Here is a 14,427-nt window from a genome sequence, read left to right on the forward strand (position 1 = left end):
CATCTGTAAGTCCTCATTTGGTATTCAGCAGTAGAGTGAATGCCTGATGTTGACAGAGATTCATAATAAACTGTGATATTAATGTGAACATTTTTATTAGACAGAGCCCCCCAGCCCCCCCCCCCCCCACCCCCCAACCACACACACACACACACACACACACACACACACACACACACATTCACAGTGTTTTAATTGGTAATGCTGTTTATAATAATATACTTCTTAATTAAAGCTTTTTATGCATGGTTGGCATTTGAAGTATTGTTTCTGGTGATTTCAACATTGCTCTATAGTCATGAGAGCCATTATGAAGAGAAAATTGAATAAAAAAAATAATTATTCCATTTCCTGAAGCCTACAACTTTTAATGTGGTTGCTTGGAAAACCAGGAAACATTATTACACTCATCATATTAGGTTGCTTTTATAAGCGCTTTCCCCCATAAATACAGAGTGTAATGTGTATGACATTGACAATGCTCATTCATATGCTCTGAGCAGAAAAGGTTGAGAATAGTGTCCTCGGATGTAAACATGTGTTTGCCAGAGAGAGCAGGCAGTGCAGCATAATGGACTATTTACGCTCTATGGCCTAAGAGGAACACAGAGCCTATAGACTATTATGACCTAATGAAACAGCTATTTTGTGTCACAATTCCCTGACCTGCCTACAGAGAACGAACGCTAGTGATTTCCCAAAATAACAATAAAATTGTTCTAAATCGTCCCCTTGGAATTATAAGGTTCCATCTGCATTCATAGTAGAGCTCAGGAGTTTTAACTGGGCCTGTACGGATCCTAGTGGAGATGTAGCCCTGGTCTGGAGGCTCTTTATAGACTGGTTTCTCAGTCACACCTGTGAGTTCATGACAGACAGAGAGGTGATGGGTGCAAGAAAAAAATAAAACAAAATACAAAACGGAGACAGAGAGACTAAAACGAGTGTTTATTTTAGTTTGGGCAAACACGCACTGAGGCATGACATGCATGATCAAACACCGTCAGCTCCTCAGGCCAAGAAGAGGACTGGAGAGTCATGTATCAATGCAAAACAAGAGGCTGTCTTTTCCACTCGAATGGCACAAATCTATTTAGATTATTTAAAAGTTGCTTATGCAAGAAACAGAGACACAGTGAAACTGGCAAATAATAATATGCTCCTCTGTCACAGGCCTGCCCTTTGAGACTTATAAAAAAAACAAATAAAGCTGTAGTGATTAAAGACTATTTGCTGTGTGCGTCATTAACTACTTACATTTATATCAACTTCTCATACTTCCTAACCAGCTAATGCTAATATTGAATCTGTCTGTATCAGATGCTCCCAGTCGGTCTTTGATGATGCATAGCGTACAGTACTATTAGGCTACAGTGGTCATCTCTAATAGAGTTGTAGTGATGGTATACTATTGAGCTTGTATCCAATCAGAATGTACAGATCTTTGTCTGTAGACTGTTGTAATCCTATTCTTTAGATCGCAGATTTTGAATGCCACAAAGTACTACCCAATCAATGTATTGAACTACCAGAATACACTTTTGAATCATTCATCATTCATATACTTTTATCCAAGGCCACTTACATATGTCAATTATATTACAAGGGCCATTGTCCTCAGAGCAACTTGGTTGTGCCTTGGTCAAGGGCACAAGTCGGGAATTGAACCCACAACTTTTCATGATACTAGTCCTTAATCACTACACTACCACCACCCTGGTATTCATCATTCACCATCATGTTTTAATTGTCTGTTTTGCCTTGTGATTGTAGACAGCACTACAGTAAAGAAAGTGTTATATTTATAGCATTTATAGAACATGGAAAAAGGGAGCAGTTAAGTATAAGTATAAGTATATATACTCTTTTGATCCTGTGAGGGAAATTAGGTCTCTGCATTTTATCCCAATCCGTGAATTAGTGAAACACACACAGCACACAGTGTACACACAGTGAGGTGAAGCCCACACTAATCCCGGCACAGTGAGCTGCCTGCATCAACAGCGGTGCTCGGGGAGCAGTAAGGGGTTCGGTGTCTTGCTCAAGGGCACTTCAGCCATGCCTACTGGTCGGGTTTCGAACCGGCAACCCTCCGGTTACAGGTCCGAAGTGCTAACCAGTAGGCCAAGGCTGCAATATAAATATAATAAATAAATGATTAAATAAATACAAGCTGTAAGCCCCAGGGGTTTAGCCTAACTGAAATGTTTTGCCTAAAACAATGTGTTATTTGTGTCCTCTAAATTCAGTGATGAGCATTTGTAAAGCCGTTTCCAGTCTTTTGCTGGCAAAGAGCACATTTCCTCGGCCCTCGCTCCGATTCATTCGGAGCATATAAATCATTAGGGAAATGCTTGTCCATATGGAAATTAATGGCAAAGAGGAAGTAAAACTTTGATAAATTACTGTTTCCTCCTTGTTCTTTCAACAAAAGTAAGGCTTATGTTATTTTAATGAATCTAAAAAAAAGCACATGGATGCTCGGTATGATGTCCAGCCTCCGAGCACTCAGCGCGTCCCTGAGGGGTATCATTAGGAAAATCAGTCAATACAACCCATTTTGAAAGTAGTTCGCCGTAACTGCATACTAAAAATGGTCCAGTGTACATCATGTTAAGTTGTACCAGTGGACCTCTAAAACTCAAGTCATTTATGAATGAGGTTACAGCTCGAAGAATAATGCTTCGGAACAAAAAAAAGACAGGGAAAAGTTCAGGGAACAATTCAACGGTGCAAGCAATGGAAACGTTAACAAGCACGTTGTTGAGTTAAGTGGATTTGCTCAGCAAACACTAACATATGTTTCTGGTTAAAACACACATTTCATGCTGAGTTAATTTGTCAAATAGCATGGCTCTTGCTGTCGAGGATGACGTACGTGTCTCACAGCATCGAACACCCAGCACACGCAGTGTTAGGCTTCCCACGGCTGAGTGCTCAGCATCCTCCAACTGAGCCAGCGCTACCAGCCTTCTCTGACTACCTCTCCAACTCCAAACATACAGACTTGCAAATGGGACGGCTATGTCTTCAACCCTATACACCCGGGCAAGTGATCTCCACTGACTACTAAATCAACGATACATCCATGCAGCTGGTCTCTGGTGACTATATAAACCCTATACATCCATGTAAATGATGTCTGCTGACTACATTATCAGCACTATACATTCAGCCATCTGATCTTCATGTTAATATCATCATTAATAAAGCAATCATTTTTTATTTTACACATATTGCATCAGGCAAAATGTATAATTTCTCTGTTGTCTTTTACTCTCTGTTAAATGTATCAAATGCAAATGATCTCTGATGACCACCATGTCCACCCCACACAGACAGTGATGTTGTTCGGTTGAGTTTCCAATGCCCGAGCGGGCAGAGCTGCACTGAAGCTCTTCTGTGGCCCATTGGAAACCAATAACCCCGGGGAGTGCTCTTCACTGTTTTCTTTGTGTCTGTCTACAAATAAAGTGTTTTTCAGACGTGTCCTGGGATTGTCTCCAGCGCGCTTGGAAATATATTTTCTGCACCATTGGAAAGTAAATATTTCTGTGTGTGTGTGTGTGTGTGTGTGTGTGTGTGTGTGTGTGTGTGTGTGTGTGTGTGTGTGTGTGTGTGTGTGTGTGTGTGATATGTGTGTGTGTGTGTGTGTGTGTGTGTGTGTGTGTTTTCTGGGCTGGCCTGAATTGATTGATCATTTCTCCACCCTGTCTGCCTTTGTCTTGCATTACGATGCCAGCTTTGTTTTGTTTCATTTCACATGGCTGTAAATATTCACTGAGCCCATGCAAGTGCCTCGCCTCACCATGCCACACATTGTTACGCCTGTTGTTAAGCGACAAGAAGACAGAACTTATTCTGTTTTAACCAGACATTTCATGTTTGTGATAGAAGCACGTTTTCCTGTCAGAAGGATGCCAACTGCAATTATAAAAATGCTAGGTTGAGCTATTTCACAAGCATGTCAACAAGCATGAAATATGATTGTCATATGTAAAAGTCAGTGCACTCTGTCCATTATCTCCATGGAGTCTGAGAATCCCGCCATAGTTTAGACAACATGCAATCCTGCCTTTTACAATGAGTCTTTTAAGATCCACATTTGTAGGTGAAACTATAGTGAGTGATAGTGTATGAGTTTACTCCCATGAAGTTACTCCCACTCTGCACACAATTATTCCCTTAGGCTACTCATGTCTTAAAGACTCCCACAGACAGCATAAAAATAAAAACCTAAAGACCTAAAAGCCACGGCTGCCAATACACATTTTATGCAAATTAGCAACAAGGAGGACAAAAGTAAAGGAGTGTCTTGTGAAAGGTAATGATTATACATCACCACTGTATGACAAATCACCACTTTGATCATTGTGGTCGCATTAATTGCAGTGAGATGCAGCTCCATTACCCCAGCAAGGTTAAGCTGAAAGCAAGCAAATAAAAAGAGCATCTCAGATGGTGAGGATAGCAGACTGTCTGGAGACACAGCAATTGATAAAAAAGTTAATGTCGGAGACTGACTGATGATGGATTGTATCAACCAGAGAGGTTTGGGAGGGGGAAAAAGAAATAGAGTGTCTGACTTTCTCAGTCCATACAGCTTTGAGAAGAGAATCAAAGATCTATATAAACATGGCACAGCTCTACACATGACAGCGTTCAGTATTTATAATGTATTACCACTGAGGTCAGATAGTGACTCAGGGGAGGAATGACTGTGTTTCTCGATCTGAACTTATTAAATCAGTAGGCCACACACTACGCTACACTACACTACACTACGCTACGCTATGCTACACTACACTACATTACACTACACTACATTACACTAGCAGTGCCTTTCATCAGGTGTATGAGGTCAGGCCGTATTGAAATAGATCAAATACGGTGCATTGGAGCGGCGATGACGGCTGAAGTCTAAGAACTCTCAAAGTACGTATTAGGCATCTTATCTGTGTCATAAAGCAGATTATTACAAGCCCAGGAGGTGTCATTGCAGGATATTTTTGTAAATTGTGCCATCATTTTACTAAATTGTGGTCTCGTTTTACTATATTGTGTGCTCATTTTAGTAAATTGTGTGCATGTTTTACTAAATAGTGCGCTCATATTGCTAAATAGTGAGATCATTTTACTATATTTGTTTATTATATATATGTGCGCTCAGTTTACAGCAATTAAAATGAGAGCACAATTTAGTAAAATGAGCCTACTATTTAGTAAAACATGTGCACAATTTACTAAATCATACGCACAATTTACTAAATTGAGAACACAATTTAGTAAAATGAACGCACTATTTAGTCAAACGTGCGCACAATTTAGTAAAACGTGTGCAAGATTTAGTAAAATGAGCACACAATTTAGTAAAACGATTGCACGTTGTCTGGATATATACCAAAAATATCTTGCAATGATCCCTTCAGGGTTCCATAAATGATAAACTATGTTGCTGGCATTTTTACAGTAAGAGGCCCTGCATATCACCATGATAAATATGAATTGTTAGGTAATTTGTTTAATTCAGAATTAAATGACAGTATTTCTGTTGAAGTTGAAGTTGAAGTTTTAATTAATCATCTAACTAACATTTTCGTGAGGACATCATAAAAAGTTGAAATTAATCAATGTATGTTTTGAACTTTGGAAGTTACAGAAACTATTCAAACCCTTTCTTTGGTGCAGCAATCAAAACAGCAATTATCCATAAAATGGCAACATACAGAAAAGAGGATTCTTCAAACACAATTTACAAAAGCACAAAAACTTGTTGTGCATGTGAAAGTTCTTTGATAAAAGGTAATATAAAGTTACCCCAGTTTGTGTGTGTGTGTGTGTGTGTGTGTGTGTGTGTGTGTGTGTGTGTGTGTGTGTGTCTGTGTGTGTGTGTGTGTGTGTGTGTGTGTGTGTGTGTGTGTGTGTGTGTGTGATCTCTACGAGGGCATACTATAAATATGGAATTATGGGAGCCTATCAGCCGCTGCCATAGAGGAGTACTAATTTTGCAAAATACCTGGGCTCTGGTTCACACGTCTATAAGGCCTATTGATCCAGCTTGCCAAAGAAAATGAGTGCTCTGCCGAAGCGGCACAGGGGCGCATGATTGTATTGAACCTCACAAGGGTTATTTAATAAGTGGATATTGGTCCAAGGATGCCAAATCTCTCTTTTGAATTTCCAGAAATGCTCGAGTTTAGGGTCTGACGGACTTTCAGAAAAACTCCACATGCTCGCTCAGAAGAGCAAGATTTCATCTTCCTCATCCTCTCTATCACACAGCTATGAGATGATATGAGATGCATTGAGGATCACCATGAAGGGCCTTCTTCTTTTGTCTCCTCATATACTATTGCCTGAAACTTTTATCCAATGGGACTTACAGGTCAATTGTTACAAGGACCTTTTCTGGCTACTGAATGCTACCCCACATCTCTAGCTCCCAGGCTGCCATCACATCTTGAGCTGTGGTGCGTTTCCCAAAAACATGTTGCTAACCTGTTAACTTAGCTTAGTTAACTACTATGGTTTTGGGAAACGCGGCCCTGAGTAAGACAGTGATTCTGATTGATTTATACTCGGGTCACTCACACTTGCTACATTGCCAGTCTGGGAGTAAGTGGATCTGAATGGAAACACTTCAGCAGACACATGCAACCAGGTGAGAAATAGTATTGGCAGATGGATATATAGAAAGCATCAAATACACATCTCAAGGCAAAATGGGAGATGAATGCAGTATAGTAATGAGATGACTAACCTTGTAAGAGATCGATGGAAAACTTGTCTGGCAGATTTTGGAGGGCTCATCTAAGTCATCAGACTCAAGACAGTCGATAGCAAGCAGACATTTGTCCCCCTCTGTCCCTCCATCTCTCTGAGTTCCTCTCAGAGAGGATGGCTGGCTGAAAATATCAAGCAGTGAATTCTTCAGACGGACAGTGGTCAACCTGCACTTGACTTCTTCAGAAAGCCTCGTGGTCTTTCCTGCGCAAGGCAGGCTGTTTTTACCAGTTGTACCATTGTTGAGATGGGAGACGTCGACGGAATTATTTCTCAGGCCCTGGTGGTTCAGATGGCGCCTGTGGTGGCCACTAAGCACGAGGAGTGTGTAGCACGTCCCGGCTGTCTTGACAAAATGATTCCTCTCTCGCCCTCCTTTGACTCAGTGGGATCAATATCCATAAAAGAGACTTCTTCAGTGTTGTTCTCCAGTTCATCGTTTCCTGTACATCTAAGATGAGGATGTTTCAAAGGCTTCGACCAAGTTTAATAGATTGACTGTCCGTGTCACCTTGACGAAAGATATTCAGAGGATTTTATTTGAAATACTGAAGCAATGTGTGTTTGTGTGTGTGTGTGTGTGTGTGTATGTCTGTATTGTAAATGCACAGATTTAAGAAGAAAGACTGCCCGTCAGAGCAATAAATCGACATGCTGCTTTGTCTGGTTGTATTCACAGAACCCTGTTGTGTGAGTGGTCTTCCTACTAAGGTTTCTCTTCACTTTTCTTTTCACTTCTGAAACTCACATTATCACGTGTGTAAGCACAGTTGTAAGAAGATGCTTTGTGCTAAGGTACAGTACGTTGTGCTGGATAGGGGCGCTGGACTGGTCATTGGGATTACAATGTCTATTTAGTCATCTTTTCTTTCACATTCTGAAAACCTGTTCCCGCCAGCATGTGAACCATTTGTCTCATTTAACCTTGCGGAGTGAACACAGTACATGTTGTCTCAAGATGTAGATTCACCAAGGGCAGGCCATCAATATTAGCTGGAGGATGGACCCTTAAAGTAAACTATTTAAACTAAGCAAATAAGCCAAATTAGTCACAACTGAATTTAGGTGATTACGAATTAATTATACCTGCTGTAACAACAGATCAAAACTATGGGTGAGCATGTGATTTAATGTACTGAAATGACATCACTAAGTGTGCATGATCACCACTGGAAGCATTGCAACCAATAATCCATTCAGGCAATAAGCTATACTGCATGTACAGTACATATTCTCCAAAACATTACTCCTCTATCAGTCATACATGGCAGATTTTGGCAGTAAGGGTAGTACCTATCTACTTGACAGTGACACTGTTCCCCAGCAAACTAGTCAATACCCAATCTTTCTGTAAGTGTCTGTGTTGAGACCAAAGGGGCCAGCACGGGCCGGCCATCTCTGAACGCGAAGAAGCCCATTACTCCTCTGTGGGCCGTTTGGAGCGCCGCCGACTCAAACAAGCCCTGGGAGGCAGAGGGCAGAACCATAAATCAATAGCACACTCATAACAACAGAGTGGCGGGAGGTAGACACAAGGTTTTTATTTCTATCTTTTGTTTACCCTAGCTGCTCTCTTTTCTGGCTAAACAGGGATGGCAAATTGAGGTATTAACTGGGGACCCCGGACTGATTTATCAGACAAGACCCAGGAGAGAGACGTGGGGATGACCAGAGGAGTGTGGTGCGGTGTGGAGTGGAGCATACTTTTTTTTGGAGCATATTTTTTGACTCTGATGAAGACGCTGTGGGTGGAAACGTAAGTCGTTTGCGCCTATTAAATACTCAAAAAAGCTATTTGTGTGCTCTAGTCCTTCCCTGGGCTCAGTTGTTTGAAGTGGCCCAGAGCCTGTTGTGGAGCATTCAGAGCCCGATTCAGCCACCTGGGTCGGTCCGCTCAGGGTTTATACCTATCCACACACATGATCACTCCACACACACACATGCACACAGTGGTCCAATGATCACTCCATATTACACACACACACACACACACACACACACACACACACACACACACACACACACACACACACACACACACACAAACACACACACAAACACACGCACACAGTGCTCCAAGGATCAATAGATAAATATAACCTAAGATTCCACATTGATTATCTTGTTCAAAAATGATAGAATCTCTGCTGACAGCAGTTCTTCAGACTGATAGTGTACAAAAGGGTATATGATTCCACCAGAGTGTATGGTCAGTGTGTGTGTGTGTGTGTGTATGATCACCAGAGTGTATGGTCAGTGTATGTGTGTGTGTGTGTGCATGTGTATGATCACCAGAGTGTATGGTCAGTGTGTGTGTGTGTGTGTGTGTGTGTGTGTGTGTGTGTGTGTGTGTGTGTGTGTGTGTGTGTGATCACCAGAGGGTCAGTGGCTTGGAAACTGATTTTATGAGCAACATATTTGAGAAAACACAATTAGAACATGATGCAATATTTTTTTCTTAAAAAAACTGACTACTGCACTTGACAAAGGTTTGTCAGTTCAGAGCAGAGTTCTGCCAACTGGTATCTTCATGTTCACCCAAGAATGATATTCTTATGAGGCTAACAACATAATTCATGTACTTCTATTGTCAAACACAGATAGTCTTTCTTAATTCTCATAATTCTTGCTTCAGTGAGATGAAACTTACACCTCATCAGCGCAACTTGGCACACCCAATTTGATCCAATCTCGGATTCTGTGCAGGGGGAGCTGGGAGCACTTGGATGAAGGACCACTTGGGAATACCAGATGCTGTAAGCTTTTTTTCTAATTAGGTGAAGATCCAAGTTGGACCAACTCATGTCTACACTAGTGAATCTAAGTAAAGTCTGCAACAGAGGTCAAAAGTTGAAAGAGTTTCACTTTTGCTATGAAAAGAAATCCTGACATAAAAAAATAGTCGTGTACTGTTTGTGATGATCCCTAATGTTCTTGAGTCCGCAACAGCTAAAACCCTCACCTGATTCTCTGGAGGGATCCTACCATCTCATTACCACATAACAGTATTGGGATTGAGACAGTAGATGGGTTGGAGAATGCTACTGTACACTGTAAGAAAAATTCTGTCTGATTTACGGTAGAATACTGGCAACTGTGGTTGCCAGAAATTCACCATCAAAAATATGATGACAACTGATAAGACATCACTCCCTCACTAACAGCGTGCCCCGTCCTACACACTACAAAGCCCCCTCCTCTGGAGAGGAGGGCTGATACAGAGGGCATCTCCTCTCAGCTCAGGGCAATCGGCGGCTGTGTGAAGGTGTCTGGCAGATTTGCAAGCCAGATCCCTCCCTCTCTCGGCAGCCTCCGCGCGCGACGCGTCTCTGCCAAACTCAACTCCGGTGTGGAGGCCGTGGGCGCGATGTGGGCTGTCGAGGGCCGCGGAAAAGGGCTGCCGCGCCGGAGGAGATTGTGAAGGTGACACGTAATCCTCCGCTGAGTCACTGAGTCGCTGAGTCGCCCCTGCCTGTTGAGCCGCCATAACCCCAGTAAATAAGACATTATCAGAGGCCAAAAACCCCTGGCTAGAAGGCCTTCAATAAGGACTTTAGAATAATGAGATTTTTATGTTATTGTAGATGCAAAATATCAAGAAACAATTGAATTTTGATAGAATCTTTCATTTAAAGCTCCTTCCTGTGATAATTGCATTGAATTAGAAAAATATTATCCAAGGATAAAATTGAACAATTTGTTTGTTTCTATGGAAATTTAAGCTAATCAGTGAAAAAGTTACAAAGAGTGAGCATTCCATCAATGAAAATGATTTTGTTTTCAACAGTAAACATAGCCTCTGAAAGACAAACAAACAAAAAAACAGTAAGAAATATGTTATTTTTTACTAATCATAGTCACCCCTCCATGATATAAATGACCAAAGTAATTGCATGAATAATGAAAAACTATTATTTACTAGAAATAATTGGCTATGCAACACATAAAAACGAACAAAATAAAGCCAAAGGATTGCAACCAAAATTGACCAAAACAAAGAGACCGTGTGGCATGTAAAGAGATAAGTGCAATTAAACGAGAGAACATACTCCTCCTATCATATCAACTTCCTGAATATCCATATTCACATATTTCACATATTTAATTCAAAGTAAAGAATTGTTCTGAAGTCAGTGGAACAGCTATTTACACCGATCAATAATCTGAATCAATCAATCCAGGACTTGTGCTGTAGCAAGTCTTGTCAGGAAGAAAGAAAGTTTGTGAGAGCAGCTAAGAGTTTCCTCTTCTCTGTCACCTCTGGCCCTGACTGAAGGAGAAGCACCTCCCTGGGCTCCCCCACCCCACACTCTCCTGTCATCAGCCCGCCGGAAAGCCAGGAGTCACCATGAGGAGGAGGAGGAGGAGGAGGTGCGATGCATTGCGGTGCGAAGCGGAGCGGAGAAGAGAGGCGTGGAGCGCAGCAGAGAGAGGCGTTGCTGAGGGCGCGGCGGGGGCCTCGGGCGAAAACTGCCCTGTGTGGTGCAGTGCGGAGCGGAGTGGGGCGCAGGCAGGGGTGTGTGTGTGTGTAGGGGGGGGGGGGGGGGGGGGGGGAGTGGAGGGCCAGCCACAGGAAGAAAGCTCTTCCTCTCTTTGGGACTGCCTTATTGACAGAGCAGAGGGTGAGCTGATTAATGACCTAATGGTTACATGGACATGCACACTGGGGGCATGTTAGGTCTCTCCTTTTACAAAACTGCACCAGGCATCAAGGAGCACGTTAATGAGCACAAGTTAATTTCTTCACTCGGAACTTAAATACGCTTACACTTGAGTATCAAATGGTAAAATGCTGTAATTGCATCAAGGTAGTACAGCATTTACGAATCACGATTAAATGTAAATAACATATTTAATGCCAGTAGCATTACACAATGTCAATATAAAATAAAAAATATTGCATATATTGCATATATTGTTACTGATTATTTTGTTAGTTGTTTTTTTTATTATATAGATGACTACATATATCTAATATAGAATATAGAACTCCTTTAATCTACAAAATGAAGAAATAAATATGTCCATTTAATTCCCCATGCATTTTTTTTTATTGAATATGCCATAACATGTATCTGGAAGACAGAAAGAAAGAAAGAAAGAAAGAAAGAAAGAAAGAAAGAAAGAAAGAAAGAAAGAAAGAAAGACCATACTGAGCTAAGCTGTGTCTCCTGTAAGTGAGTCATTTTGAATTTCAGTGGTGCCAGTTTCACTTAACCCCAGTAAAAACATCAATTGGTGGTTCAATTGGGAAATCACAAGGGAAAAATCACTTGTTTCCGTCAGGTTTCTTTACAGCTCAGTGTCATTTTATGGTGTCTGTGTAACACAAAGTCATTTCTCTTTGTACTACTTATTTTATTCCCAACATAATGAGCTATGTTCTTTCCTACGGCTTGGCTTAACTGAATGCAAGTGTCCGACTGTACGATTGTATGCATACAACTAGGACTCAGTGTAACTGTAAGGCAAATAAAGTTCTAAATTCATATAGTTGCAGAATCATAAAAAATGAAGTATTGCTTTATTTATTTTATTACTTTATTCCTACTTAATTATTTTAATGAGCCACATTGAGATTTGCTTCTTATGAAAACTGAGTTTTAAAAATAAAATGAAGAAAAGTAAATGTTTTAAATTAAATTTGATTTGCCAACCAGTGTTACCAACCATAAAACAGTACATGTATACATAAACAATGTTTTCATAGTTTGTCCTCTTATACATACATATTTCATCAACTTCTCTAAGAGCGGTGTAACACTCGCACAGCGTGTCTGTTTGGGTGAGTCGACTACTTTAAAAGCCCCAGCTACCAGTAAGAGCTGCCCCTGCTTCACTTAGACTTTCAGAGTAAATGTAGTGTAGTGTGGCTCAATGCAAAAGGCGCCAGTGCTTTGTAATACCCCATCTCCAGGGCCCGGCCTGCACAAGTTTAGCATATGGATGAATCAGGAGATAGCACTCCATTTTTTACACATGGCATGTTACTTACTCACCCCTAACACACAATGGCTACATAAAACTCTAATATATATAGAATATATACCTACTTTATAATGTATACAGAATATTTTACTATGTAGAAAAGATAACAATGTATAAAAAAAGAAGTGTGTTTGCTGCGTCCAGCTGTAATATTTCATGTGGTGGGTAACATAAATCAGTTTGGGCAGCACCTCCCCGTCCCTCTGCCGGCCCAAACTGACTCTGGCCATGGCTGGCTGGCCATATATTTTCTGCTTGATGATTGGCAGAGTGTCCAGTGGGCCAGCTCCTTGAAGACCGCTACTGCGCCGTCTGGAGCATAGACATAATATACATAGACGCCGCATCGACCGCTGCTCCCTACTAGCGCTGACGAGATTTGGAGCCGCCATCTTGGACCGGTCATCCACTCCACTCAGTGTAATCTGTTTGGCCGGTGCAATGAGCTGTCAGCACACTTAATTAATCATATCTCACTGAATACCGAACAGATTTTCACGCGGTTTTTTTTGCTGCAAAGGTCATACATGTAGCTATGATACAGGCCACATTGTTCGAAAATACAAAATACAACCAATAGTACGGTAATGTTAAATCTTACTTGTGAAAAGTAAATCCCCCGAGTATGGTCCGCCGATTTGAGCAGGAACATGCTGCACAGTGCTGTCATCTTGTGTTTTCTGCTGCAACGCAATGAGGAGTATGACCGGTCCAAGATGGCGGCCGAATTTCTTGTTTCCAGCAGCCAATGCGGCGTCTATGTATATTATGTCTATGGTCTGGAGGTCCACTGTTATTGATTTCCTGCTCGAGCTTGCAGCCTCACCTGCCAATCACGGCTCAGAACAGTAGGATGTCATCGAGAGAGCATTGACAACGCACGATACTTAGCAGACATGTGACTGACAGTGCAGAATGAGCCAAACATGTTGGCGTGAAAGATGGCCAGTGCACAAAGCGAACAAAAAACTACCAGGAGACTGGCCTTCTCTGGCCCAACAAATAGCGTCGTAAAAGTTGAAAAATGTTGGGGTGATTTTATGTAGTATTGATTGAATGGGGCACAATCAGCAGCGAGAAAATGCTGTCTTCACAATGTAATAACACGGGCTTTTTGGGCAGGTCTTTGCAGCACAACACAGTAGGGCCTCTACTCGGACAGCTGAGTGATTAGTTACAAAGAATAATCTTGAGACGCAATGATTAATCTGACCCGTGGACAGTGAAGTGGAAAACTACATGAGGGCATTACACGCCCGAATTTCACAGTTCAATTTCAGAGACAGACTTGGAGCCCTGGCAGTGAATAAATATCTCTGTTTTAAGAAACAGCCTGGGAGGTTAGAAGCACCTCAACTGCACATGATATTACGCCTCCTTGAGTCCTCGCACACTTTTCGCGATCTTGTTGGACAACCAGCGGTTGTGCAAGTGCAGCCTCCTTACCAGCCTGAGAATATAGACACAGTCCTTTGAAAGGCACATACTTTAGAAGTCAGCTCGGAGTGAACTTTAAATTTCAGACGTCTTAAACGTACTAGTGCGCGCCTCCCCCTGGTTCTAGATGTGCGGCTGTAGCCAGCAAAGCAGAACTAGTGGGGGCTTTGGAGTGAAGAGTTAAGTGCCATGTCGGGCTGTTGAATATCAACACTGTGA

Source organism: Alosa sapidissima, chromosome 12 (genome assembly GCF_018492685.1).
Source record: "Alosa sapidissima isolate fAloSap1 chromosome 12, fAloSap1.pri, whole genome shotgun sequence".
Classification (NCBI taxonomy): domain Eukaryota; kingdom Metazoa; phylum Chordata; class Actinopteri; order Clupeiformes; family Clupeidae; genus Alosa; species Alosa sapidissima.